This window comes from Petaurus breviceps, unplaced genomic scaffold (genome assembly GCF_028583685.1).
Source record: "Petaurus breviceps papuanus isolate PSGF00001 unplaced genomic scaffold, PetGlider_PUasm1.0 90700, whole genome shotgun sequence".
Classification (NCBI taxonomy): domain Eukaryota; kingdom Metazoa; phylum Chordata; class Mammalia; order Diprotodontia; family Petauridae; genus Petaurus; species Petaurus breviceps.
This window is the reverse complement of record NW_027187315.1, coordinates 3,006,670-3,019,941: the sequence shown is the minus strand read 5'-3', so window position 1 is coordinate 3,019,941 and position 13,272 is coordinate 3,006,670.

Genomic DNA, 13,272 nt, shown 5'->3' with positions numbered 1-13,272 from the left:
AATGCCTTATATAGATATGTGAATTGTTATTATTATCTTGTTCTTCTCATCTTTTTCTTTTTTTAAAGCAATTCGGGTTAAGTAACTTGCTCAAGGTTACATGGCCAGCTGTTTCTGGGTGTGGTGCTGAGTATCTGAGCCCGGATTTGATCCAGGTCATCCCGACACTGGAGCCAGTGCTCTTACTCGCTGAGCCACCTGGCCGCCCCTAAGCAATTGGGGTTAAGTAACTTGCTCAAGGTTACACGGCCAGGTGTTTTTGGGTGGGTGCTAAGTGTCTGAGCCTGGGATTCGATCTCCAGGTCTTCTCAACACTGGAGCTGGTGCTCTTACTCGCTGTGCTACCTGGCCGCCCCACTTCTCATCTTTTTCAATAAGGTTAAGCTAGAAACGATCTTAGGATGAATTGTTCACTTGATATTATTCTTTCATATTTGTTATTCTATAGACTATTGCTAAGGTACATAAGAAAACTTGCTTTTTTGTGGTGGGATAAACTATTAGGATTATGTAATGGGAATGTAAATTTTGAAGATCTTCCCTGCCCCTAGGCTAAAATGCACCTGGAGCCTGGGGTGGGAGGCTTGTTTTTCAGTAAATACTTCTTGATTGGCCAGTGAGTCAATAAGGTTGTTACATTCTCTGAGCCAGGAGAAGGCTATATAAGCCCTGATGTGTAGCTGTGTTTTGGGGGCTCACTTTGAGAAGTGTTCTGTGATTTGATCTGGATTCTGGGAAGCCGTTGTTGAGAGCCCCCCCTCGACTTTGAAAAACCCAGATGTTGAAACCCAGATGTTGATTTGGTATGGATGTAATGGTTGGACATTTTGGAAACTGTCTATTTGATCTGTTTCTCTGTCTTGATAATTCTGTCTGTATATTCTGAAATTCGGGGTGCTAACCTTTTTCCCCTGAACTAGGTGAACGATACATATCTGACTGATTAAAGTAAGCTTGTTAACCCAACCCATTTTGAGTTGCTTTCCTTTAACAAAGCAGATCTAAGAACCTGTGTTGGCAGCAAACCCTGGGGACGTTTGGGGTGCTTGCCGCTACAGATTATAAACTTATCCTCTCTAGGCTCACTGAAAGTATCATCAGTACAGATTCAGCAGCAGATAGGACAATAGGGATGGTATGTATTTTATCTTATTCCCACATGATTTGATCTCCTAGGTTTCTATATTTTGAAGATTTTTGTTCCATGTAGCTTGGAGATTAAGTATTCATTATGGTGATGTCTAGTAAAAACTTTTTTTCTTAAGTTTTTGTGGATCAATGTTACCAATGGGCTGTTGTAGGCAATGGTTTGATCTGTGATAATAGTTTGGTTCCCAGTCAGTTTATGGGTTGAATTCTCCAGGATATTTTGTGGTCTGTATTAGTAGTCTGTCCCTAAAGATGGCTAGGTGGTACAGTGATTAGAGCAGTGGGCTTGGAAACAGGAAGACTCATCTTGAATTCAAATCTGGCCTCAGACGTTTGTCACTGTTTGTCTCATCTGTAAAATAAACCGGAAAAGGAAGTGGCAAACAACTCCAGTTTTTTTGCCAAGAAAACCCCAAATGGGGTCATGAAGAGCTGAAATGACTCAACAACAACAACAACAAGACAGCCAGCTTCTGATGTTTGGTTCTAGCTACTAGATTGTGTCTTGCTAGGTGCTAACTTTTTATGGTCTATATTGATAGGGCTATACAGTTTTAATGGTTCCCTGGCATGATCTACATTGATCATTGTATTTCAGCTTCTAGAAGATAATCCTTCTGTAATTTTGGGTGGCTATTATGTGGTCCTGATTTGCCATCACTAATTCCTCCACTTGAATAAAGAAATTTGTATGACAGTCACTGTTTGATGCTTTTTGTCTACATATTATTGACAGAAGTCATGAAGATGTTGTCTTATGGAGGAGTTTTTGGTTCTATTCTTGTATCTTGACCATTTCATAGTATCTGTGTGAAAGCAAATCTCTTTCAATTCTATCCAACAAACCCATTGGTGTGCACTGATCTTTACTATTAGTAAGATTGTAAAAACTGATTTTAGCAAAAGGACTTCTATATGGTTTTTGACATGTTTATCATGCACTCTAAGAATGGTTATCAATCTTTGTTCTCCTTTTTTGGTAAGGAAATATTAATCTTTCCAAAGTCAGCTTTTGGTGATGGGCCTTGTGTTTTGTTAATATTGTAGAGATTTTTTGTTAGGGTGCTTTCTGAATGTGTTATGGTCTATTTTATATTAAGACAAGTATTTGTTGCTTTATAAGTGTTCTTTACACTAAACTCTGATTTTAGGATGCCTGGAAACTTCTTAACAAATTCAGTTATGGCCTACTCTTTGCTACTTTTATCCTTGATGAACCTTGCCTGGAGGAGACTAAGACATTTTTAGGCATTACTTTCTTCCACTGGTTTAATGTAATCTCTAGATTCAAGCTCAAAGCATTCAGCTTCCATCTTTCCTTATTTATATTAAAAACTTTTGATTTAGTGAATTCAAATGACATTTTGATATTATTCAAAAAGATTCCACAAGATGAAGCTGTTTAATGTACTTTTGGTAGATCCTTATTTATGATTCCATTCTTTTTCATCAAATGATTAATAAGATTTTTTGAGTTAATTCTCTTCAAAACTTAAAAGAAAACTTAGTTCTAGGGAGGAGAGATGATATTATTGGTGGTGGTATAATTTATTTAGTATGAAGAAATATTTATTTTGAAGACATAGCAAGAACAGAAATACATACATTTACCCCTCCCAAAAGCACTCTGAGGAGTACATTCTCTTCTATATTACTTCTGTTCCTGGAGCAAGTGAGCCCAAACTTTTAACTCAATTTCTACACATCATGGGTCCTTCAAAATTCATGTCTAAATGAGGCAGTACTTCTAGATAGAGTCACTGTTTCAGCTACCACTGTTCTGGCATATGAAGGCCATTCCTTGCCTGGGGTCTTGATGCTTGATTGGCTATAATACCATGGGCTGGGCTCTCAGACCTTTGGATGACTCACTTTTCTGACCTTTTGGAACTGACAAGGTTGTAGCCTTCAAAATCCTTCACCCAAAATGAAAACAAAAAATAGCAAAAAACAAATGATGAGATGTATCTGAGATTTCTATTCAGGAACCACACATTGGCCTCAGATACAGAAGAGCCCAAACCTTCTTCCCTCACAGGATCACCTGTCTTTTATTTTTTATTTTTTTTGCTTTTTTGGAGGGGGGAAGGCAGGGCAATTGGGGTTAAGTGACTTTCCCAAGGTCACACAGCTGGTAAGTGTTAAGTGTCTGAGGCCAGATTTGTACTCAGGTCCTTCTGACTCCAGGGCCAGTGCTCTATTTACTCTGCCACCTAGCCACCCCTCACATATCTTTTCTTAGCAGAATGATGTTTGGTAAGAAAACAGATGAAAGTGGGGGGAGGTTACTGTTACTATTAGCTTGTAGACCATGTGACCTTGGGCAAGTTACTTAACCCCAATTGCCATTCAAAAAAAAAAAAATATATATATATATACACACATACACACACACACACACACACACACACACACACACACATATATATATATATATAGTTGTTTTTTTTTTCCTTTTGGAAGGCAATTGGGGTTAAGTAACCTAGCTTCCCTCTATATATACTATTATTAATACTATTTTATATGTAATTGGGAAATAAGATATATGGACACTGGGGCATAGAGATCCACCATGCCCTACTGGAAAAGTCGAAGGGGGTATGGGAGAAGATATGGGAGAGAACAGATTGGAGGAGAGGATATCCTGTGGGACTGCTATTTTATGGAGGTGGATAGGGGAAAAACGGGGAGAAAATTTGTAACTCAAAATCTGGTGGAAATGAATGCTGTAAATCAGAAGTTAATAATGCATTTGAAATTTAAGGGAAAAAAAGGAGAAACAACTTCCTCAGGCTGTGTACTTGGGAAGGAGCAGGCCCAGGATTCACTCAGCTGTCTTTTGAATTTGGGTCCAGAGTGTTTTCTACATTTTTTTTTTTTACTATGTATCTATGATGTTTAAAAAGTTCAAGAGATGTAGTTTTTGGATAATCACTTTATTGATAATGCTAGCATATTACCCATAAAATGGTTCAATGACTATCTGGAAAGCCAAAGACCATCATGGAAGTGGGCTCACAGTTTATATGCCCCCAGAAGAGTAGGTGTTCCTGAGAGTGACAATCAACTCTGGTTAACAATTGTTGGAGAGAATGAATATTACAATAATGATGGATTGGGGATATGAATTTGATCACTCCCAGCAAAATCTAGAGGAAAGGTCTATATTCCCCCGCTCAACTCTTGAGCAGAACACAATGGGCTGGGAATTTCATCTTAGATAAAAGTCCTTGTAGGTTTGGGTGGAATAGAAATACCTAGATTGTGGAGAATGTTAATCTTATCCCATAGCATCAGCCTGTTTTTCAGAAGCTGAACCTTGAAATGAGGGCTTCAGAAAAAGGGGGGAAACTCTGGATCTCCTCTAATCATTGGTTGTTAATTATTTCTCTTATGTCTCTGCTTCTAGAAGTTGTTCCTCTCTATCAGATGTAAGTGAATGCTAAGACTCTCTTTCCCTTAGTTAGGCTGCTACACCTAATCCTCAGGGTTTCTCCTTGAAGTCCTGGGGGGGTTGATGTATCAACAATGAAGTATTCACAATGCCTACAGTAACTATAAATATGCTGATATGGTTATTAATCACAAAGTGTAATGGGCTCTCTACATGGGGGACATAGCTAGAACATTTATTCAAACACCAGAAAACTGAGTCCCCAAACCAGAAAGTCAAAGCCATCACAGTAGTTATGGAGTTGGCACACATAGTTAATGTAGGAAACACCCACATTCTCAAGCCTTCAAAACAGAATAGACTACCTCAGGCAAAGATCCTTCTCTCCTCACTCACAGCAATTGCTCAGCTTCCGTGAAGGTAGCTCTCAGCAGCTCCATGCCCCCCCCCCCCCTCCCCCCTCCCCACTTCCCTGGCAGTTCTCAGGAGGAGTCCTTAGCAGAAATTCTGGCTGGCTCAGAAAAAAAAAAAAAAAGGAATTTGTGCCTCTGCCACAGCATCTTCCAGTCACTGCACTGACTCTAGTTTGGTTCCAGCTTCCTCTTGCCCCATCTCTTCCTGCTACATCAGCAAGTTCAAGGGGCATGGAAGTCTCTTCTCTACTGCTGTTACATTGAGCTCCCACTGCCTGCATGCCACTCCTATTTTTAGGGACCAGTAGCTAGTACTCCATTTCTACTTCACCATTTAATATCTAGGTTTTTTAAAGGGATATTTATTTCAAAGGTAAAGCAAGAACACACACAAACATATCTTCCAACAGTTCTGGGGTGTACTATCCTCAATACTATACAGGTCAGGGAAACATAAAATGATAAGGTATAGGGTTAGAGGTGCATGAGACCCAAAATACCAACATACCCTATCCTGTCAAATGAATTTGAGTCAAATTCATTTGACTCAAGTCTTCTCTCAGCCAAAGTAAAGCAAAGTTTATTAAAGGTTCGCTATAATGGGTAGACTCTTAAGGAGCCTCAGTATCTATGCAAGAATCATTTGACACAGAGTGAGCTTGTACTAGATCATTCTCCAGCCTCTTCATGGAGGCACGATGGGGTCTTATATACAGAAAGGATGTGGGAGGAATCTAGGGGTGGTCTAGAGGAGGAGTTTGGGAAGAGTCTTCAGGAAGAGTCAAATGAGGTCAGACTCCAGTAATGAGATTGAGGATGGGAAGTAGCTGGAGGCTACCTGGCTATGAGAGACAATGGAACAGATTTGCCATAGATATTTTGGATGGATCAAGGGTGGGAAGTAGCTGGACAATGGAGGGCTAGGCTAGTAACTGAGATTTGGGTGGAGCTTTAATGAAAGGCTTATGGCCTCAGGCAAATGCCTCATCAAATGGGAAGATTCAGGCAGAGTTCTAGGAGGTTCCCAGAGCCAGTACCTCATCAACACCATCTCTGTCTCTGGGAGTGTAGGCTCAAAAGAACATAGAAGTGGTTCTACCAAGGTCTTGTCCAAAGGTGACATTGATATTATGCTGGCTGCAAAACCCAACCCAGATTCCTCTGGCTTGCTGTCCCAACTTCTTGGAACCCTCAAAGTCAGAAACTCCACTCTCTTCACCTAAAAGGGAAAGAAACAAACAAAAAGACCAAGGACCAAGGCCTGTTTCTCAAGGCACAAAGCCTTAGATGGAAGAAGACCCCAGGGTCTTTCCTTTTATTTCATGGCCTCTCACCTGAGGTTGTGATAACAGAGCAGACAGAGCATCCCATTTTAACCTTCTCAATATCAGAAGTCAAGGAACACCTCTGGTGAAAAATTTAGGGAAGAACATGGATGGAATGGACAGTCACAGATGAGTTGGAGCTGTTGCTATTGGACAGAGCAGATCCATTTGAGAATTAGTTACTGATGGGGTATTGGGTGCTTGTGCTTAGACCCTAATTCCAAGATCACATTTCTCCCTAGCTTCAAAACACTATCCCTGACGGTTTTCTCTCCAGTCCAAGGACAGTATACCTAACAATTACTCATGACTGGGCTCCAATAAGACAAACTAACTTTCTCCACAATTACTCATGGGTAGACCCCAGTAAAACAAACTATCTTTCCCCGTCACGTCACAAGAACAAGCTGATCTCTGAAGAAATTCTCTTGTGTCTTGTAACCACAGAATTATCATATATTGATTTCCAAAGTTATCATATTTAATCCAGAGGTCAAGCTATAGTCATCCATTCTCAAAGTTATCTCTGTACGTAACAGACCAAAAATACACCCTTGAGAAACCCCTTCTCCTGGTTTTCAGCAGTGAATGATGCCTGTAATCAAGGTTATAAGTTATCACCTAATTAGCATATCTGCCAGATAATCCACTACTTTTCCTAGATAAGCTTTAGCATCATTCCTGTTAAGCTGAAAGGTCCTTAAGGAATGCAAGTTCTTTAAGGAGCTCTGCCTGCCATATTAGCTTTAAAATAATAAATCTTTGCCACCTTGACTTAAAGAATGCTTGAGTCTGTGATTTCATTCCAGACAACCCTCTCCTGTACTTCAGTCCTTGGGGTGTCCTTGAACCTCTCAAAACACATCAGTACAACTCTATAAACAATGAGGCAGTCTAGTCATGCATTGAAAGACAGCATAAGGTTAGCTTGAGAGCTTCATTGAGACCTCATGAAAATATTAAAAAGAAAGAGAGAAAAGCTTGCAGGTTGTTGGATGGATCCTTTATGGAGTATTTGTGTAAAAACATGAATTCCAAGGCTGTGGGGGAATGGAAGGGCTGCAATCTTTACTGGCAGAGGGACTTCCCATACCCAGGAAATCATAGATTCATCAAATATCCAAGAAGGATTCACCGTTTCTCAGCTTCCAATAACATTTGTCATCTTCAGTAAAGGTGAGACATTTGAACAGTCATATATAGAAGAGGAAAGAATGCTCAATTCGGAGTCAGGAGACCTGGATTTGAATCCTCCTCCAGAATCTATTTGGGTCAACAGGAGCAAGTGCACTTCATGTCTCAGAATGTCAGTTTGCTCAACTGTCAAGATTGTGCTGGGGAGGATCCTGGTCAAATTTAAAGAATGAGGGCTTTATTCTGCATTGGAAATATTTCCCTAAAGTCTCCCATGAAATGATACAGAATGAAATAAGCAATATACTCTCCCAAAATATAAAGGAAAACAATGTATATAGTGACTATGATAGTGAAAAGGATTAAATGAAGCCAAATGCTGTGAATTATACTGTGGAATTATACTAATCAATCAAACCCAAAGATAGGAAGTACATCTCCCTCCCTTTCTTGTAGAGATGGGCAACCATAGATGTTCAATGTCACCTAAACAGTCAGGTTCAGTCTCTGTTTTGACTGGGTTTACTTAACTGTTTTTCCTTGTTACTGTTTAAGTTATAAACTCACAACTTAATTACCCTGATCAGGGCAATGATCAATCATGATTCTGGAGGACAGAAGATGATGTTTCAGGAAGCAAGCTTTTATTAAGTGCCTACTATGATATCATTATATTATATATATATAATTATTATTATTAAGTGTCTTACTGTGATAAGGACTTTACAAATAACTCATTTGATCCTCACAACAACCATAGGAGATGGGTTTGATCCCCATTTTTACAGTTGGGGAAATCAAGGCAGACAGAGGTGAAGTGATTTACCCAAGGTCACACAACTAGTAAGTGTCAGAGGCCCTATTTGAACTCAGATCTTCTAGATTCCAGGCCCAGTGCTCGTGTCACCTAGCTGCCTCTGAAAGTTGATGGACTCAGTACAGACTGAGATACAAATTTTTGGGATGTGACTAATTTGGGAATTTGTTTTACTTAACTACACAGATTTGTTACAAGGATTACGATTTTCTTTCTTTTTCAATTGGTGGTGGGAGGAATTAAAAATAAATTTTATTAATTGAAAAAAAAATAAGTGAAGGGTTACTGAGAGTTGGGTTTGGAAATAGTAGATCTACAAATGACCAGAGAAATAAAAAAACAACAGACTTTACTAAAAAAATCTTTTTAAAAAGAAGGAAAATAAATTTCTCCCTATATTATTAGAAACATCCCTATTTGCACCGTCTGAGACTGCTGTTGGCATTGATGATGCATCACTCATTGGCTGTGAACTTCTCAGCCCTGGGTACTCTTTGGTTCACTGAAAATATATTCAGGATAATTCACAATCAATTTCAGAGCATGATGTCTATACCAGGAGTGGGGAACCTGAAGCCTTGAGGTCACACATGACTCTCTAGGTCCTCAAGTGTGACTCTTTGACTGAATCCAGACTTCACAGAACAAATCCCCTTAATAAAAGGATTTGTTGGTAAAACTTGGACTCGGTCAAAGGACCACACTTAAGAACCTAGAAGACTACCTTTGACCTCAAGGCTACAAGTTCCCCACCCCTATACCTTTGGACTAGGCCTTTAAAAGGGAGGGCTAGAGACACAGAAAAAACAAGAATGTAAAGATGAAATTATAGAGGGGCTACAGAAAGAAACCCTGGGATGGGAGCTTGCATGTACACATGGTCCCTCCAGAGGAATGCTTGACCCCAGAAAGGGAAGAACCAAAAGGTCTCAGGAAAAGAGGGAACCACATGGCCTCAGAAATGTCAGAGACCAGAGGAAGTGGCAGAGTGTAACGTTAATGGGATATAAAATCTTCCTTCCCATTGATATGTCTCACATGGAACCCATTAAGGGAAGCTTTCTTAGGGGAGTTTTGATTATAGGCAGGCTTTCATACCTTTTGTTAATTTCTAATTAGACACTGAATCAGAAGGGCTATGATACCCTGTGGCTCTAAAAAGGGTAAGTATACTCTGAGGTTAGCATTTTGCTTTGGGGCTCATTCATTGGAAGAGTGTTTTTGTGATTTGACCAGATGAGACTCTGGGTAGCCAAGGAGCACCAATTCCCTTCTGTAATGGGAATGTAAATTTTGAAGATCTTCCCTGCCCCTAGGCTAAAGTGCACCTGGAGCCTGGGGTGGGAGGCTTGTTTTTCAGTAAATACTTCTTGATTGGCCAGTGAGTCAATAAGGTTGTTACATTCTCTGAGCCAGGAGAAGGCTATATAAGTCCTTTGAGAAGTGTTCTGTGATTTGACCTGGATTCTGGGAAGCTGTTGTTGAGAGCCCCCCCTCGGCTTTGAAAAACCCAGATGTTGATTTGGTATGGATATAATGGTTGGACAGTTTGAAATCTGTCTACTTGATCTGTTTCTGTCTTGATAATTCTGTCTGTATATTCTGAAGTTCAGGGTGCTGACCTCTTTCCCCCGAACTAGGTAAACGATACATGTTTGACTGATTAAAGTAAGCCTGTTAGCCCATTTTGAGTTGCTTTCCTTTAACAAAGCAGATCCAAGAACCTGTGTTGGCAGCGACGCTGAGGATGCTTGGGGTGCTTGCTGCTACACCTTCCCCCCCCAACTTTGAAAAACCCAGATATTAGTGCTTCTCTCTCTGGTAACTATGTATGTATTGCCTTGGTCAGACAGTTGGATCTGTCTGTTGATCTGTACTAATTTCTCAGACAGTTAGAAGCCCTGTCTTTTGGTCTTTATTTTTCTGCTTGTATTTTCTCTATTTTCTCTGAAGTTCAGGGTGCTGATTTTTCCCCTGAATTAATGAATGTAATTTAAAAAGACTGTTTTCCCCTTCAACAGCTATCTTTCCTAGTAAAGCCGATCAAAGAACCTGTGCTAGCAGCCATCCTGGGTATGCCAGTGTGGTTGCTGCAACAAAGAACTATGTAGAATTCCTAAGAAAAATAGGGATGGAATGACCAGAATGTTCCTAGACAGTGGGAGAATTCAAATCATGAGGTAGAAGAGCAAACTTGAACCTTATACCTCACAAGGACTGTGTGTCATGTGGACTAGAAAGGTCTTGGGAATTAAAATAAACTGTTCAATAACAGTGATACTAAAGGGTTGAGGTCCCTCACTAGAGTAAATAGTAATACCCAAGGGTATAACTATTTATACAGAAGACTGTATAGATCCAGAGGAGGAAGAGACCACCTGGATAGGAAAGGTGGCCCTCTGCATAGGGAAAGGAGAGTTGCTTTGACTGTTCACGGACTCAGATATGTCCTTTCTATTTTGTAGGGGGGGGGGAGGTTTGTTGGTTAAATCAGTGGTTCTCAAAGTGTGTCTTCAAAGACTGAGCTATTTTCATAATCATACCAAGAACTTTAATTTCTTTTTTTTTTTTTTAAAGCAATTGGGGTTAAGTAACTTGCTCAAGGTTACACAGCCAGGTGTTTCTGGGTGGATGCTAAGTGTCTGAGCCCAGATTCGATCCTCCAGGTCATCCTGACACTGGGGCTGGTGCTCTTACTCATTGTGCTACCTGTGCTACCTGGCTGCCCTGAGAACTTTAATTTCTAATATGTAACACATGAACAAAAAGTCACTGGTGAACTCAATAATTTTTAAGAATGTAGAGGGATTCTGAGACCAAAAAGTTTGAGTACTACTGTATCAATCAAGCTTTCCTGTATTTGATGTATTGTTAGTCCAAGTGCTTTCATGGGAACTGACAACCTTTTCTCTAGACACCTTGAACAAAGCTGAAGTTGAATGATACCAACACTAGACATAAAGGGAGCAATTTGTGAGATGTTCCCCAGATTGAACCCAAACCATCTAAACTGGATTACACAATGCTTGTGTGGTAGTAGGTGGGTAAATATAATTCATAGAATGGTTGCAAGGGAAAGCCTCTACATAATAACTCCCACTTTTTGATCTTTAAGATCTAGAAAAGTAGGAGTTCTTATTTTGAAGCCCCATCTAATTTACTCCATGTGTAAAGTAGAGCTGGTAGTTCTAAGGAACATGACAGTAGGCAGAACTTGGAGAAGAGTCAGGCTCCATGAGGAGAGTTCCTTTCTCTATGCCTCCTTCCTAAACTAACACAATTTCAGAAGTGTTCTTTGGATGTAGCCCCAAACTAGGCTGGGTGGGGAATCCAATTCAGACTGTAACCTGGGTATCTCCTCAGGTCCCTTGAGTGAATTGGACCGACTCCTAAGCCTGACATTCAAGCCCTACCTTTAGAACCCAGCCTACTGCTCTAGCCTACCCCTAGAGGACTTCTGAGGCTCCTTCTGGTTCCATATCTCTGATACTAGACTCCTTCTTTCTTTCTTTTGTACAAACCCTCTTCATCCAGTTCTCTGTCACCTACACATTCTGTGGATTGATCCATCTTCATTCTTAGGCTCAAAAAGTTTTAGGGACTAGGGGAGGTGTTTAGCGTGTGACCTGAGGCCAAATGTGGTCTCAACACTCCAGAATAACTAGGAAACATTTATTCAAGGATTTGCAATGTAGTTTTTTTAGATGGTGAAAATGCTTCCTTGTACACTGTTATTTGTGTATTCATTAGAACCTAGCAGATTTGGCACTCCAGGTCACATTATATGTGGATGTGCCAAATTCTAATATGGCTTTACCTTAGAGAATTACTGCTCCTCCCCTTTGCCCATTTTATTGCTTTACTGCCAGGTTCCACAACTGTCCTGTTTTCTATTAAATAGTGGTAAGAAAGGTTGATGATAATGTTGCAAGACAATAGAATAACTTCTCTTGGGATGTGAAATATTAATAGTTTAGCTCTTGAAGGAACTAGAAAACCCTCATGGGAGCTGTATGCAGGATGCAGGACTGAAAAGTGGTTTGATGGGCTCAGGGCACACCTTGCATTGGAGTCTGAAGACTGACCATTGAGAGTTTATTAAGTATCCTATGTGTGGAGGAACATTATAGTGTAATAAAAATAGTATTGGAATAGAAGTCAGAGATTTGAGCTTTCATTCCACCTGGATCACCATTTTGCTATGGTATCCAGGGCAATGGTTTTCTTCAGTGTGGTGAAAAGCTCACTGGACTTGGATTCAAATCCCATCTCTGGAGTCTTCTGTGTATTTGATTGGAAGGAAGTCACTAAACCTCTCTGGGCTTCAGAATTTTCATTTGGAAAATGGGGATAATAATTTCCTGGTAGAGTGGCTTAGGGGATAGAGAATTGGTATCAGAGACAGATACTTCTTGCTGGTTGTGTAAGACTCCAGGTAAGTAATTTAATATCTTGGTGTCTTAAGGCTATAAGTTACTGGACAATTAGAGGTGACTACATGACATAGTAGAGAGAGCACTGAGCCTGGAGTCAGGAAGACATAAATTCAAATCTAGTCTCAGATACTTTCTCGGTGTATGACTCTGGGCAAGTCACAACACCTTTGTCTGACTCTGTTTCTTCAATTGCAAAATGGGGATCATAACGGCACCTACTTCCCAGAGTTGTTGTGAGGACAAAATGAAGTAATATTTGTATAGTGCCTAGCACATAGTAGGTGCTTAATACATAGTCATAGCCTCTCCTCCTTTCACTGAGTTAGTCTGTGTTGATGGAAGGAATTTCCTCACGGAAGGTTCTCTAAACCAATGAAATCACAGCTCCAGACCAAAAAAAGAATGTACTTATATAATAGAGTTGTTGTGAGGTTCATTAATAATATACAAAGTACTTTGCAAACCTCAGACCACTATATAAATGTCAGTTGTGGATGAATGTTAAGCATTGTCTTAGAGTGCCAGGCCTGCATTCAGGAATACTCATCTTCCTGAGTTCAAATCTGCCCTCAGATACTTATTAGTTGTGTCACCCTGGGCAAGT